This window comes from Linepithema humile, chromosome 4, assembly GCF_040581485.1.
Source record: "Linepithema humile isolate Giens D197 chromosome 4, Lhum_UNIL_v1.0, whole genome shotgun sequence".
NCBI classification, from domain to species: domain Eukaryota; kingdom Metazoa; phylum Arthropoda; class Insecta; order Hymenoptera; family Formicidae; genus Linepithema; species Linepithema humile.
The window spans coordinates 24,688,673-24,702,003 of record NC_090131.1 but is presented as its reverse complement, the minus strand read 5'-3'; the positions used below and the strand labels follow the sequence as shown (position 1 = coordinate 24,702,003).

At 40.5% G+C, this 13,331-nt stretch overlaps 1 protein-coding gene and 1 pseudogene across 1 annotated transcript in view; both read left to right on the top strand.

Annotated features, from left to right (window-relative positions):
• LOC105672472 (uro-adherence factor A) overlaps positions 1-13,331 on the top strand; it is a 159,584-nt gene that overhangs the window by 63,922 nt on the left and 82,331 nt on the right. The window lies entirely within an intron of this gene.
• Positions 3,042-4,261, top strand: LOC105672422 (uncharacterized; annotated as a pseudogene).

The following is a 13,331-nucleotide window of genomic DNA, read 5'->3' as shown; positions in this document are numbered from 1 at the left end:
CGAGTTTCGTCGGGACGTATCTCATTAGGATAATTAGGCTGCTAAGTTTCCCCTGATCTCGTCGCGAAGTTATGATAATGATGCCAACCGTAATTTCTCGTATGTCGTGGGCGGCCGATTCTTTTCTCTCTAAATTCAATTGGTGATTAAATGCATTGAAATTTTTGTACGATTTATTGAGAGACGCAGCACGCAAGCGTTCTCGACAGTACACATGCACTTTTGCTATCGAATTAAATTTTCCATTCGATCCTTGTCCTCTCATCTGGTTACATTCTGTAAAAGCACTCCTTTACGCTCTCATCCGAAAGAAGGAGCATCGAGCAATTTGCTCTTCGACGTTTCTCTCGCTCTGACTTCGCGGGTAATTGTTCAGAAAGCCATGCGACTAGATTTTAAGTAAATGGGAAAGAGGGGCAAGACGGACCATTCCGTCACGAACTCCGAAAGTAATTTATAGAAAATGGACATCGCCGGAGAGGCGAAAATAAAGCTTCCGTTCGATTAAGGTCTGGAGATGAATGCCGAACGGAACTTACATTTATCCGCCGGTTAATCTATATGTATATATATATATATTTGCATTAAACGGCGGAAGGAAAAACTTGCACAACTTTACGTTGAGTAAAATTACAAATCTTAAAGTGACGTAGTAATTACGGTGCGAAACTCGCGTGAAATCTTGGCTAAAGCAAATAAAAGATGAAATTTCGATTTGTATTATATTGATGTGATCGAAAGAAACACGTCGTCAATGAAAAAAATTCCATGGAAAATTTCTCATTTATAAGCAACGTGGTTTTTATAATTGAAACAGTAAAATTATCCAAGTCCTTTTAATATTACATGAGACAATCTGGAAAGGATAGGAGAATGTAAAAAATAGAAATAGAATTTTATATGTAAATATAGAAAGAGAGAAACTAATACTTATCTAAACAGATATGAATTATTAAAGTCTCATTTTTTATTAATCGCAATAATCGTAGCATATATTGTTAGCGCTAAAATCACGACTTTTTAAAAATATTTTATTTAAAAACTTTTTTAAATATTTTTAATATTTGTGATTATTTTGTAAATATTTTAGATTTACGTGCATATTAATGTGAATTAAGTAAAATAAAATATATAATAACTAACGTATCCGTAAGTTTTTTTTATTTGAAATTTTTAAACAAAAAGATAAAGTGCGTATTTTTTAATTAAATGACGTTACAAAATAAATATAGGAGGTGGAATGTATTTTCACATTATGTTTATATTTGTTCTTCTCTCGCGGTTCGTATTAATTAAACGTATTTTCAACGTCCACGCCGCGAAAGTGCCACTCGTAGAAACTAGAACGCAGTTATTTAAGCGCGAGATAAATCGCGCTGAAAGTTATCGCCACACCGGATGACGGGACACTTTATCGAATTCCCGACGAATGATGGATCATCGGTCACGTCGCCAAATTCATCTCGAGCATATTGCAGGATAGGCGCTGAATTATCGATACACTCTGAGACACGCTCGGCTGCATTTTGCAGCGCATTCTCGATACAATGGCCGCGTGTGATCGATATCCTCCCGTATGTTCCGCGAGATTGCATCGTTGATAACTTGGGATAATATGCAATGTTTGTCCTTCCGCGAGTATGCGATATTACTTCAGTCTTTGCATACGTCGCGCGTAACTTCTTCAAAATCTCGTTTTATTAAATGTAACATAAACATCGAGGATTCTGGGACATTCTGTATCGAGCGCATTAACATGGTCTTTATTTTTAACTCAAATATTGCTCGCAAGCTGTGCGAGTTATATTTTTATATGCGAGGAGACAGACTATCGGAGTATCGAGCGAATATCGAGATATTTATAATCGAATATTCCTTAAATAATATTCCTTATCAATTCGTTGTGTTATATGATATCATTGACAACTTCTCTTATGTATACTTCAATCGATATATCGGTTTTCGTGTCAGGGCATCTAAATATTTTCTCACGGGGACTACACTTCATATCGGGACGTGTACGAACTTCCGGCAAAACTGGTTCACGCGACAAAACTCTAAGCGCGAGTGGCACTTTCGCTATCTTTTCCATGTGCCTGGCTTTTCAAGCGTACACACGTCCCGTGCACACTTCAAATCGTATGCACCGTCGCAAAATCGACCTATATAAGCAGTGAAAAGACATATTTTTTCAGTTGGCGGACGGATAACCGAGATATAAAATTAATATTTCACTCTAACATGATTATCAATATCGGATATTGAAACGTTAAAGTTTTAATGATGGAAAAGTTTAAACAGTATTTTGTAAAAATCTAACTTTCAATCTTCAGTTCCGTATTTAGTTTAAGATATCGTGTTTTTTTTTTAGTATTGGAATTTTATTAGAATAGATCTAGTTTAAACAATTTGCAGTAACGTTATTTTTCGTAAAGCCGTTTATAAGTCACGTGAGAGAAATTGGCGAGGTAGAGGCATACATTCGTTCCACCGACAACTCGATGCATTCTCCTAAAAGCTTGAAATAAATGCTTTCCATTATTCACAAAGCCGATAATTTACACGGAAGAGCTTGTTGGGTTTCGTCGGTAAAAAATCCTTCGACGTACTTCCTAGTTAATTAAATGAGATACCTTCAGTCGCTCCAACTAACGCGTTTCACTTGTCAGATTATACGTTACTTTTTTCACTCATAAACCATGAATTCGACGTCGCGCAATCGGCCATCTCATGAATTTCCCTTCTCCCGTCCGACTGGCATCCCTCATTCCCGGTGACACCCTCATTTTCTTTTTTTTTTCCGTTATATTCTTTGTCTTCCTCTCCTTCCCCTCCCTCCACTCGGCCGACGGGACAAAGTCAATGTCAATGGCTTTCCTTCGCGAACCCTTAGTTTTTCCTCTCTGCCTTTCATCATTCAATCCCCCTTTTCACCTTCTCCACTCCGCCGCGGTCGTCTCCTTCCACCTTTGCGGAATTCCAGGATTATGACGAAAATCTGACGAGCGCAAAGGTGGTTTCCGTCAGACACATTTCGCATTTTTCCCGGCGCCGCCCGGAGAACGCGTTTTTCCGCTTCGCCAAATCGGGACTCTCGCGGCCGGATGGCTTCAAAAATCGCTTTCCCGCCACCCCTGTGAAAGGGTGACTCCGCGGGGCTGAATTTACACGTAAATTGAATAAAAACGGGACGTTTCTTAATATTGTTTCGAATAAAGCTTTCAAGTTTACGGCTCAAAGGCGTAATATCATATTTCGTTAAACATTGAAATTGAGACAATTACGTTATTCACTTTAATATTTATTTTATTCTTTTCGACCAAAGCACGCGAGAAATGTGCTTTACGTCGGAGCCTTCAAATTTTACGCGCAATTTTAGTATTCCAAAGGTATTGTTTCGGATTAACGTTGCTCGAACTTTCCGGTCGATTAAAGCTGTATCGCGAACATTTTCCAGGGTGGGAAACCTCTTGCAAATGACAGACGTGCCTGCGGAACGGAAAGGAATCAATATCAATTGCACAATTGTTCGGAAAAGAGGGCCAGGGGAGGAGTGCGGGGAGAAGGTCACGGGGGGGGAGGGAGGAGAGGAATGGCTCAAACTTCGTGTCCCAATGCGCCGATAGTCCGCCCACGGCTTTTCCACTTTCGATTGGGTACGATCGAGAATTCTTCGGAGACTCCAATTCTCCGTTGCAAGTGGCCCTCTACGTCGCCGGCGCTGTTCCTGCAATTGAAAAAGTTTGTTCAGCGAATTAACAATGGCCGACGTACGACGGTAAGTAAATGTCGAGTGTATCTCGCGACGAACAAAGCTTCAACGAGGCGATATTCTCAAGAGAGGTGTCTCCCTTTTCCGCTCCTCCCCTCGTTCTCGCTCTACCTCCTCGCGCTGCCTCTCTCGCGCTACTTGCACGAGCAAGCAACTTTAAATGATTCCGCGACGCATTATGAAAAGAACGTGCCGCACATTCGCAGAGAGATAAAAGTTCCCCTCGTTGCGCGCCTCTCGACGGGTTTCGGCGCGTCTCGGCACTTCCTGCTCGTTTCGTCTTCCGCTCGCTTCTCTTCTTCCCGTTTTCGTCGCTTTATATAATTGCGTCCGCCTTTACGTCCGCAGTTTTGCGCAATTTCATTACCGCGATTAGCATGTTATCACCGTCATCTGCATCGAGCGTCATTTCGCGCGCGTCTGCGCGCCGTCAGAGGTTGACGATGAATTTTGCGCAAAAATTTATGAAAATACGGTTAATGATTTTATATAAAGAGTCATCGATACGTGATGGTCGAAAGCTTGAATGCTGAAAGCGCTCCGCACGTTGTAAATTTTGGAGAATATGCGCGACGGAATGACGCGATTTTGTCGTAATTGCAATATAACGTAAGTAACGATACACGCTTTTCTGTTAGATGCAAATAATAATATTGCGCAAAAAAAACTTATAATACGCGCGGTACATAAATAAAGAATACACGGCGTATCCAGCGTGGATCACACAGTACGTGCACATCGAAGTATATTTTGCACTCGACGTTACTTTATTTTCCTACATCTCGCGTTTGCATTTTATCGATTTGTGTGTTGAACACCATAGCGCAGCTTTTCAGTGTATAAAAAGGATCATACACGGAAAAATCCATCATATTTCTAGCCCTCCTTTTAGAGAATAAATGATATTCCCGTATCGCATCTACTCGACGCTTGCTTTAAAATTCAATAAAAGATTAGTATAAAGCGTAATTAATTATGATTTAAATTTTCTGATAAACTAGTAATTAACTAATTGAAACTACCGTATACGTCGGGCGTTGAAATTTTATCTGAATTATATAAAATTTCATTATATCACTTTAATTTTTCAAATGATGCTAATTATTTTACAAAGAATCATAATAACAAAATAAGATATATGCTCATTGCGAAAATTTTGAACAAAATGTTTATTTTGCAATTGAGAAAATTAAAACTACGAGATTAACAGATTATAAACTTGTATAAAAAAAAATTACATTTTGTATAGTAGGAAAAAACAAAGAAAGAATTGCCCCAGTATGCAAAATAGTGAAAACAAACGAAAAAATCTAGATCGAAGCTTTGGTGTTTCAAACTTCAACAAACAAGACGTTTCGGTAACATGCGCAGCATAACACGCTCTTGTTATTCCCTCGCGACTTAAAATACGCTTCGCTTGTATATCATAACCGGACACAAAAGCGCGCAGATTATGCGCGGATAAATACATTAATAAATAACATATCGCGCGCGCATTCGGTTCATCTTCGTGCCGGCCGACCGTACGAGTTGTGCAACGTACGTTATGCAACGATAGGGGGATGCATAAATTATGAGACTCACTTTCAGAGCGATCGACAAAGCTCGAGACACAATGTAAAACAGGAAAATTCGGTATAAGGAATACGAAATAAAATATGACATTTCCACTGAAATAACATAAAAAATGTAACTGCGCGGTATTTATTTTGCAATATATTTTTTGGCAGCCAAAACATTTTTTTCGGACTAACGGACCGCCATATTATATTTACGAAAAACGTAAATGTATTTTAAACAAACTATGCGTTTTCACGAAATATCCGAAACGACAGTAATTGACTTTTAGACAACTGCGCGATAACACGTTGAAATAAATATTTACTATCGGTCTATTTGTCACAAATCCAATTGTCGATCGTACAGGATCATTTTTATATTTCATCGTCGCCGGGGCCCCTCGGGGTGTCATGCGGGATATTTTGAGGAGGAATCGCGGACAACTCGACGGCCTCGTCGAGTATCGCGAGAAAAAGAGCGAGAAATAGAGAGAGAGAGAGAGAGAGAGGACGAGTATCCGGGAAATCTCACGTCCCTTCGAATCGCGTAGATATCGCTCTTAAGTGCAGCTCGATTCTTCCCTCGGTAGCAACGAGAAGCGCGACAACGAGCGATGCCCCGCATTTTCCAAGATGTACTCCCGCGTGGCGCATGCATAGACGATCAAGCCGACGATCTCGTCTTTTTTCACACGGAGATTGAATTCGTCGAAGTAAACTCCATTCGGCGTCCTCTCGAAGGCGCGCGCGCACGCGCGATCTCTCCGCCGAGAGAGCCGAACGGTCGTTTCGTCCTGTCTTCCTTCTCTATCCTCATTTGTGCACTGCTCAATACTTTGTATTCACCGTACATACAGCGGTCCTCGACAGCCCGCATCAATCCAACTGCACCGACCGTGGCGAGCGGCGCATTACTCACATTGCGGGCGCGACTCCGTGAACGTTGTTTACGTCACCGGCGGCAGTGCATCACCGGAAATGCGCCGCGTTCACGCTTATCTCGACGTGCTGTACTCGCGTGCAACACGGTTTTCCATAAAACAATAAAGATAATGAAATTAATAATATTTTTTGACACAACTGTTACATAAATAATTGCGTCGGCTTTTATTTCATTAATTTTTTCGTATTTATTTTTTGTTTAATTATTCTCCGCTTTAATGTTGGAAAATAGTGCGCGATTATTCTTTCGTCCACGATGTGGATTAACTTATTTTACGAATGCGCACTTGAGAGGAATATATTGAAATGTGCGATGTCGACCGGCTGCTTCGGTGATCCCCGAAACTCTTCCGAGAATATTCACGAATGAGGTCATTCGAACGTCTGATAGCGGACAGCCATGAAAAAAAATCGATGAATCCTGCGGTCCTAATGACGTTCTTATGCAGGTCAGTGAGACCGACTTTAGTATATCGACGTGCTCGGACTTACTTCAGTCGGATACAGCCAGCGCACGGTATCTCCGGGAATGGCGATATGTAGATTAGGCGAATACCAATTTCGCGTGTTCGTGACCTGCGCCGAATGGAACGCAATACATAATCGAGAGATACTCGTGAGACGGATAACCGCGTTGTTCCTCGGTCATAAAAATCGTGTATTCGTCGGATGATAATCCTCGTAGTTTTTCCCGCGAATCGTCAAATATATTTTACGTTATCTCGCTTTGAATAAAGCAGCACTTTCTGAATAAGCAGCTATTTCCAAGATATGATAGGAAGACTAAATAAATATAAATATAAAGAGTCATAAATATTCGCGTTAAATTTCTTTGCAAATTATTACTTCTATATTTCGGAAAATAGGTTGCTATTAGAGAGTAATTAAATATTCCCGGTTCTTATCATTTTCCTGACTAAGCAGAGTAAAAGAGCTTCATCTGAATAATTGAAGTCTGCGCGCGAATGTATGAGGTAGTCTAATAATATGCGCAAGAGCGTCTATTTCTTGAGTTAATTTGCATATAATTTTTCTGGACATTTCTTTAGGAAAATTTAGTTTATTTCTTGACGCAGATCTATTTCGTGCCATAAATTGACAAAAATTAGATAAAAGATTCATTTAGAGACAAAGATTAAGAGCTAAGCCATATAAATGTCTCGTTAAATTTTCATTACGGTAACATTGATACTGAAGTTTCTCATGCGTAAAACTCTATCGCGAAATATTTTTCTTCGGACATCGCGTACGTTTCTGACGAATATTCCAACCGTACCGGCCGCAAGTCCTCGCGGTATTTAAACGCGGGATTTGTAGAAACCGCGCAAATCGGCTTGGCGCGGCTAATCTCTCTCCGTGAGTCGAGTTACCTTGCAAAAATAGCGGGACCAGTCCGTCGGACGCGTGCGCGCGTATTAGGCGGAGAGGCAGAGAATAAAAAGGATTAAGCAGCGGGAAGCGGGAGAGGAGCTTCGAACGCGCGAAGCAAAGTTCACGGAATCGTGCGGCGCGGAGATACAGGCGTGCGAAGTGCGGATGTCGTAACTAGACGAACGCCGAAATAAAAAGTTGTTCTCGATCGCGCGCAGATGCTCGCGGCGGCCTCACTCTCTCTCTCTCTCTCTCTCTCTCTCTCGAGGCTCGAATCTGACTCGTTGAAAATATTCCCGCGACAAAAACTTCCGCGAAGTCGCCGGTATTACAACGCGGAGACGTCAAAGTTATGCCACGAAGATTCGGCATTAAAATTTCTCTTTATTGCCGCGGCGAAGAAAAGGGAGATTTCTTATTGCGTTGCCCGACGGCGACCTCCCTGCAAAAGTGACTTAAGTACCCTCCTCGCTCTAAGTGTTTCCTTCGCTTATATTTCAAATATCGCTCCCCGTCCGGTCCTGACTCTCTCTCGCTCGCGTGTTTCTCTCCCGTTTTTATTCGAGCGTTACGAGGGTTCTCCTCGCGCACGGTCGGTGGGAACAATGCCGGCGTCTCGCAAACAACAAAATCCGCACCGCTTACAAGCTTATGCGCGCGGGGCGTCATAAATACGCGGATAACTTGAGCGCCAACAAATGTTCCCGCAGCTGAACATCAACTGCATCACCGTCGCTGATATTCAACTTATTCTCACGTAGTCGTGTTCATCGACTGCGCATATGTATAAATTGTCACGCCGCAGTTCTCTCTTCTCAACTGTCTTACATTATTTTTGTCGCACCCTGTATATTGTTTTAATTAACGCCATTTTTTGGGTTTCTTTCGCCTTCATTTTCCGGGTCTCTTAAAGAAACAGATACCTCTTAACAGAAGGCTAGCGCAAACGGGAGTAGAATGCGTTCCGCGTTTGATTTTATCATTCTAATTTAAATCCGACAACGAGAGAAACTCTCACTGCCCGTCCGAGCCAGATTCCCTTTATTTTAAGCCGCCTCTCTCTCTCTCTCTCTCTTTTTTCCGCATGCAGAGTTTCTTCACCGAATAACACTGCTTTAAAGCATTTATGGGATACCGGTATTGCGCATCGGACGTATACACCTCTCGCACATCTGCGTAGCGACAACCACTGACACGCCGCTTGTGCGACGGGATATGCTATTACGCGCGCAAAAAAGCTCACTTCTGAAACTACCTTCATGGTAGTAACTTCGTCCTCCGCCTGGCACGAGCTGCGAAAATATTAAAGCGACGCGCCCTTAACCGTCGATGACTTTAATAAAATTCAAAACACCCACCCCGCCCCGACGTACCGCGGCATGTGCAGTCCCTTTTGAATAGCGGCGCGATGAAACATCCGTGAAATTATGCTGAACATGAGTCCCCGTCGGTTTCGCACGTGTACGAATGAGTACCGCAAAAGCGAGACGCGGAAGAAAATCTGTGTGAAGTACGGGAGATAATTAAAAGACTAACAGAGATAATTAGATGAATCCTGAATTATGAAATTAATGACCACCGCGTCTGCATAATTTTATTATATAATGATTATTAATGTTACCTTTAAAAGTTATGTTATCTTGTTCACTCCGTTAATGCATTTAATTGGAAAATGTTGTCCTTCGATAATTTTATCGAGTGCAAAAATGCAGAGGATTAAGCAAACAAACTCATGTGGCAATTTGTATTAATTTTAAAATATTTTCAAAACACATACACACATATTAATCTGGCTTACAAAGTGTAAATTATATGACATGATAAAATATTGACGTAAATGTACATTTTTATATAATCGATAAATACTTCATCGTGCGTAAGATCTGTCTGGAACGCATTGTGCGGCGCAATAATGGACCTATAGCTTGGAAACGCCGGTATGTGTTATTTTATGAACGAAATCGTAAAAGAGACTATAGGAGGATTGCGTTCCGATACGAACACGGAAACGGCGCTACGCCGTTTCAATAAAATCGCCTTATTTAAGACGGTTGCTTCTAACGCAACATCTTCGAAATTGCTCGGTTCTCAACTATACTTTAGATAAATGTGTACTATTTTACGATAAGATTTTTAATGCGAAAGAGTCGCTTCTTAAAAGCGTGGATTATCACGACATAAAAATAACATCTATCGATGTAAGCGTTATAAGAAGATTAAAGGGGTAATATATTGTGCATCTATGGAGTTTCGTCGACTAATGTGATTAATCTCGATCCGCTTGTAAACATCGGTCGACGGTCGACTTTAAAAAAACGATTGGACATTCGCGGGCTGGCTTGCCGTTTTCGCCGACTCATCTCCATCATATCGTGATTTGGTTGGGGTAAGGGTCCCCCCTAATAAGATAAACCGAGTGGGCAAACTGACGGACGAGGGGACGGGCGCGCGCTCCCTCGCAGCTTAGTCACGAGACTTTCGCCGAATCAGGAAAATTATAATTCTCGTAAGTGCTGCTGCTTCCCCCCTTCACGCCTGAAAGGAGTCGACGATGTTCACAACGTTCGCTGTCTTTGTGTGCGCGGGAACGTCTTTCGAATTGCACCTTCCATACGCTCTTCGTCCAAATAATTTTCCGAATACCCCGACGCTCATCCGGCAGAATAAAGTGGCACAATAAATTGAAACATATTGCAGGATTGAAGGAACTTTATTGGCGCTCGTGAGATCCGTCGAAAGTGGACAAGGATCAAGAAATCTCGTCATAATTCTTTTCGCAGAAATGTGCTCAGCTTTCATATAATAAATGTCGCGGACAGTTTAGGGGAGATGATTGACGCATGTTATCACTGGAAGAATGTTAAATATATTAATAAGTTTCAGGAAAATTATTAAAATTATGGATAGTACGTGATGTTTTCCGTAAAGTAAAAAAAAATAGATTAAATTGTTTAACAAAATTTAGGAGAAGAATAGTGCTATTAAATATAATAATTCGTTCCCACGAATAACAATCCACAATATTCTTCCACAATATTCTCAACGTTATGTCGTGAATGTCATCAATAGGAAATGAGCGCCAGTACAGATGGAATATAACGCGATATCTGCGTGTGGTTGCCATCGTGGCTAACGTGAACGCAGCAGCTAAATTCAGACTTCATCGAACCGATAATTTCATGTATAGAATATCCGGGACCCTCATTATGCATAACAAGCGATCCACAGCGAATTGTGCGGCTAATTTGGACGTGCAGTGTTTCACTAATTTTAATTCTCGTCGAATATGAGTTTCAATTAAAAAATTTACCCTTGGAAAATTGGATATGATACGATTCTGGCTCGACTCACCGTTGGATCAAATACAATTAAAATTCCGCTTTTGTAATAAAGTTACTTATGAACCAAAGTAGAATAAATATTCACATTGCGTAATTGTTTAAGTAATTTGTGTAACGATAATTTGTACTCTCGCAGCTGGACAAAATTTGTACAAAATCAATTTTTCACGATGCTGTTAGGACGGTGAAAGAAATTGAAATGTACTTACTGTAACGCTCGCGCTTCTTTTACAATTCCTTTCTATCTGTGGGCTGTACATGTTTAAGCGATTCGCGAAAATGAAGGGGAGTACATCGGCTTACGCTTCTCCCCCGAGTAATCGTTTTATCTTCAACGAGGCGTTAGACGCACGTAGCATTTGCAATCAACTCGTTTAAGCTAAACGAATTTTAATACGAGCACTTGGATCAGCTTTGAAATTTAAATTGTATGATGTTCGCGGGAAAAAGAAATATACCGAAGAATACCGATGATTGTGGAATAATGGAATGCGAAACAATTGCAAAATTTTCTCTTCTTTTAAAAACCCATGCGAAAGCTGCAAGCGAAATAGAAACAATAATTAAAAGAATGATAAATATAAATTACAATGATACATATATTAATAACAAGGAGGATACTTTAAGATAAAAATTGCATTGAGAAGGAACTATCGAAAAGTAGCTAAAATATGCAACAGCTTTCTTTTTAAGGAAATTGGAAATAAAGACACACGGAATTGAATATGACGGATATGTGTTATGAAAAATTCACTATGTTAAAACAGGTCGAAAAGTGCATAAAACGTTCGTGAGAAAATATTTCCGAAGACATTCTATTACATTGATCATATTAAAAGGAATCTTCGAAGAAGAGGAAATTTCCTGAAAATTTCTTCCGAACTGAATATCCGCCTTCGAACTCCCGACATTGATTAGACATTGATACAACACTGATATGCAGATTATATTAAATAAATTACACACATAAAAGTTTGAAGTCAAATATTTTAAAAAGACGTTTTAACGGGACGTTTCTCAAATTTTTTCCGTATCTTCGGAACACTACTTTCTCGGGTTTTCTATCCGCCATCGTGACACTTCTATCGTTATTTATCGTGTGTCGCTCCATCTTCGTCCGTTTGTTTTCCAATCACGGTGGACAGTTGGCCGATTAAATATTAACCGGCGAAGACGTCGTCGGTAAAACTTTCGAAATCGAGTTGCGTCGCAGCACGGTGAAAGCAGATAAGACTGTTAGGGTCCGTCGTAATCGAAGGAGAAAGTTTGCGTAGGTTACACATCGAGAAAGATAGGTCGCTATCGATCACACTGTCATACACGCCGCCCCGCGTTCGCCGAATCGCGACTGACGTCACAAGCCCGCACACATCGCGTGCAAGATGAAAGCGTCGTTGACAATCTAAATGACATCTGTGAAAAGCCGAGAGGCAATTGGAACGGAACGCACACGTCGAACTGAAAGCTAGAAAAGTTTTTCCGACTTTAAGTGAAGCACTTATTTATTCGACATATGTGCAGGTAGGCACGTAGAATTATGCGTGTTACTGAAACTCATTAGTTCATACATTATGACATGGATGTTATATTTTTATCATTCGCTTTATAATTGAAATTTCCAGCGATATTCTTAGCGAGAAAAATTCATTGCGAGGTCATGATGCTTTTAATACTTTAGTGATTGCAAAATGTGTATACTTAAGTGCATGTTAACATGAACCTATTATTCATATATGATGCACATTAATTCAATGAGAATGCCATCGCATGATGAAAGCCTGGAAAGTGCTACAATAATGACATTTTATCAATGTACCTTGCGCATCAGTTTTTAGATTCATAAGATTATGTTTTAAAGAAATAATTTGATGAACGTTACGTTCTTATTTTATTCTTAATAGTGGAATTTGATGTAACCGTTATTAATCAAGTACAAATCGGGATAAGTTTAACCGGAATTAGTGTAAATAGTTTTCACATTAGATGCAAGTTTACATTTCAAATTACAGCAGTTGCTTCAGAATTGCATTACATTCATGAACAAATAAGATACAATTCTGACCAAGCTTTAGATGGTTTCTAGTAAAATAGAGAGAAACTAATCGATTTTCGCGTTTAAAGGTTTTATAATCCTCTTTTCTGTCGCAAAAGTAATTTTCGAGCAATCCTCCTTCAGGAAACGCGATTCTTCGCGCAATGAAGTTTTGAAAAGGAACCCGTCGATACCAGCGATACGCGGAGGAGATCGCCCGAGGACGAATTATCGCGACATCCGGCGCGCTCTTCGGATAATCTCGTCGTCGGGAACAAAAGGATCGCGATGCCGACGACGTCTAACGAAGAGTA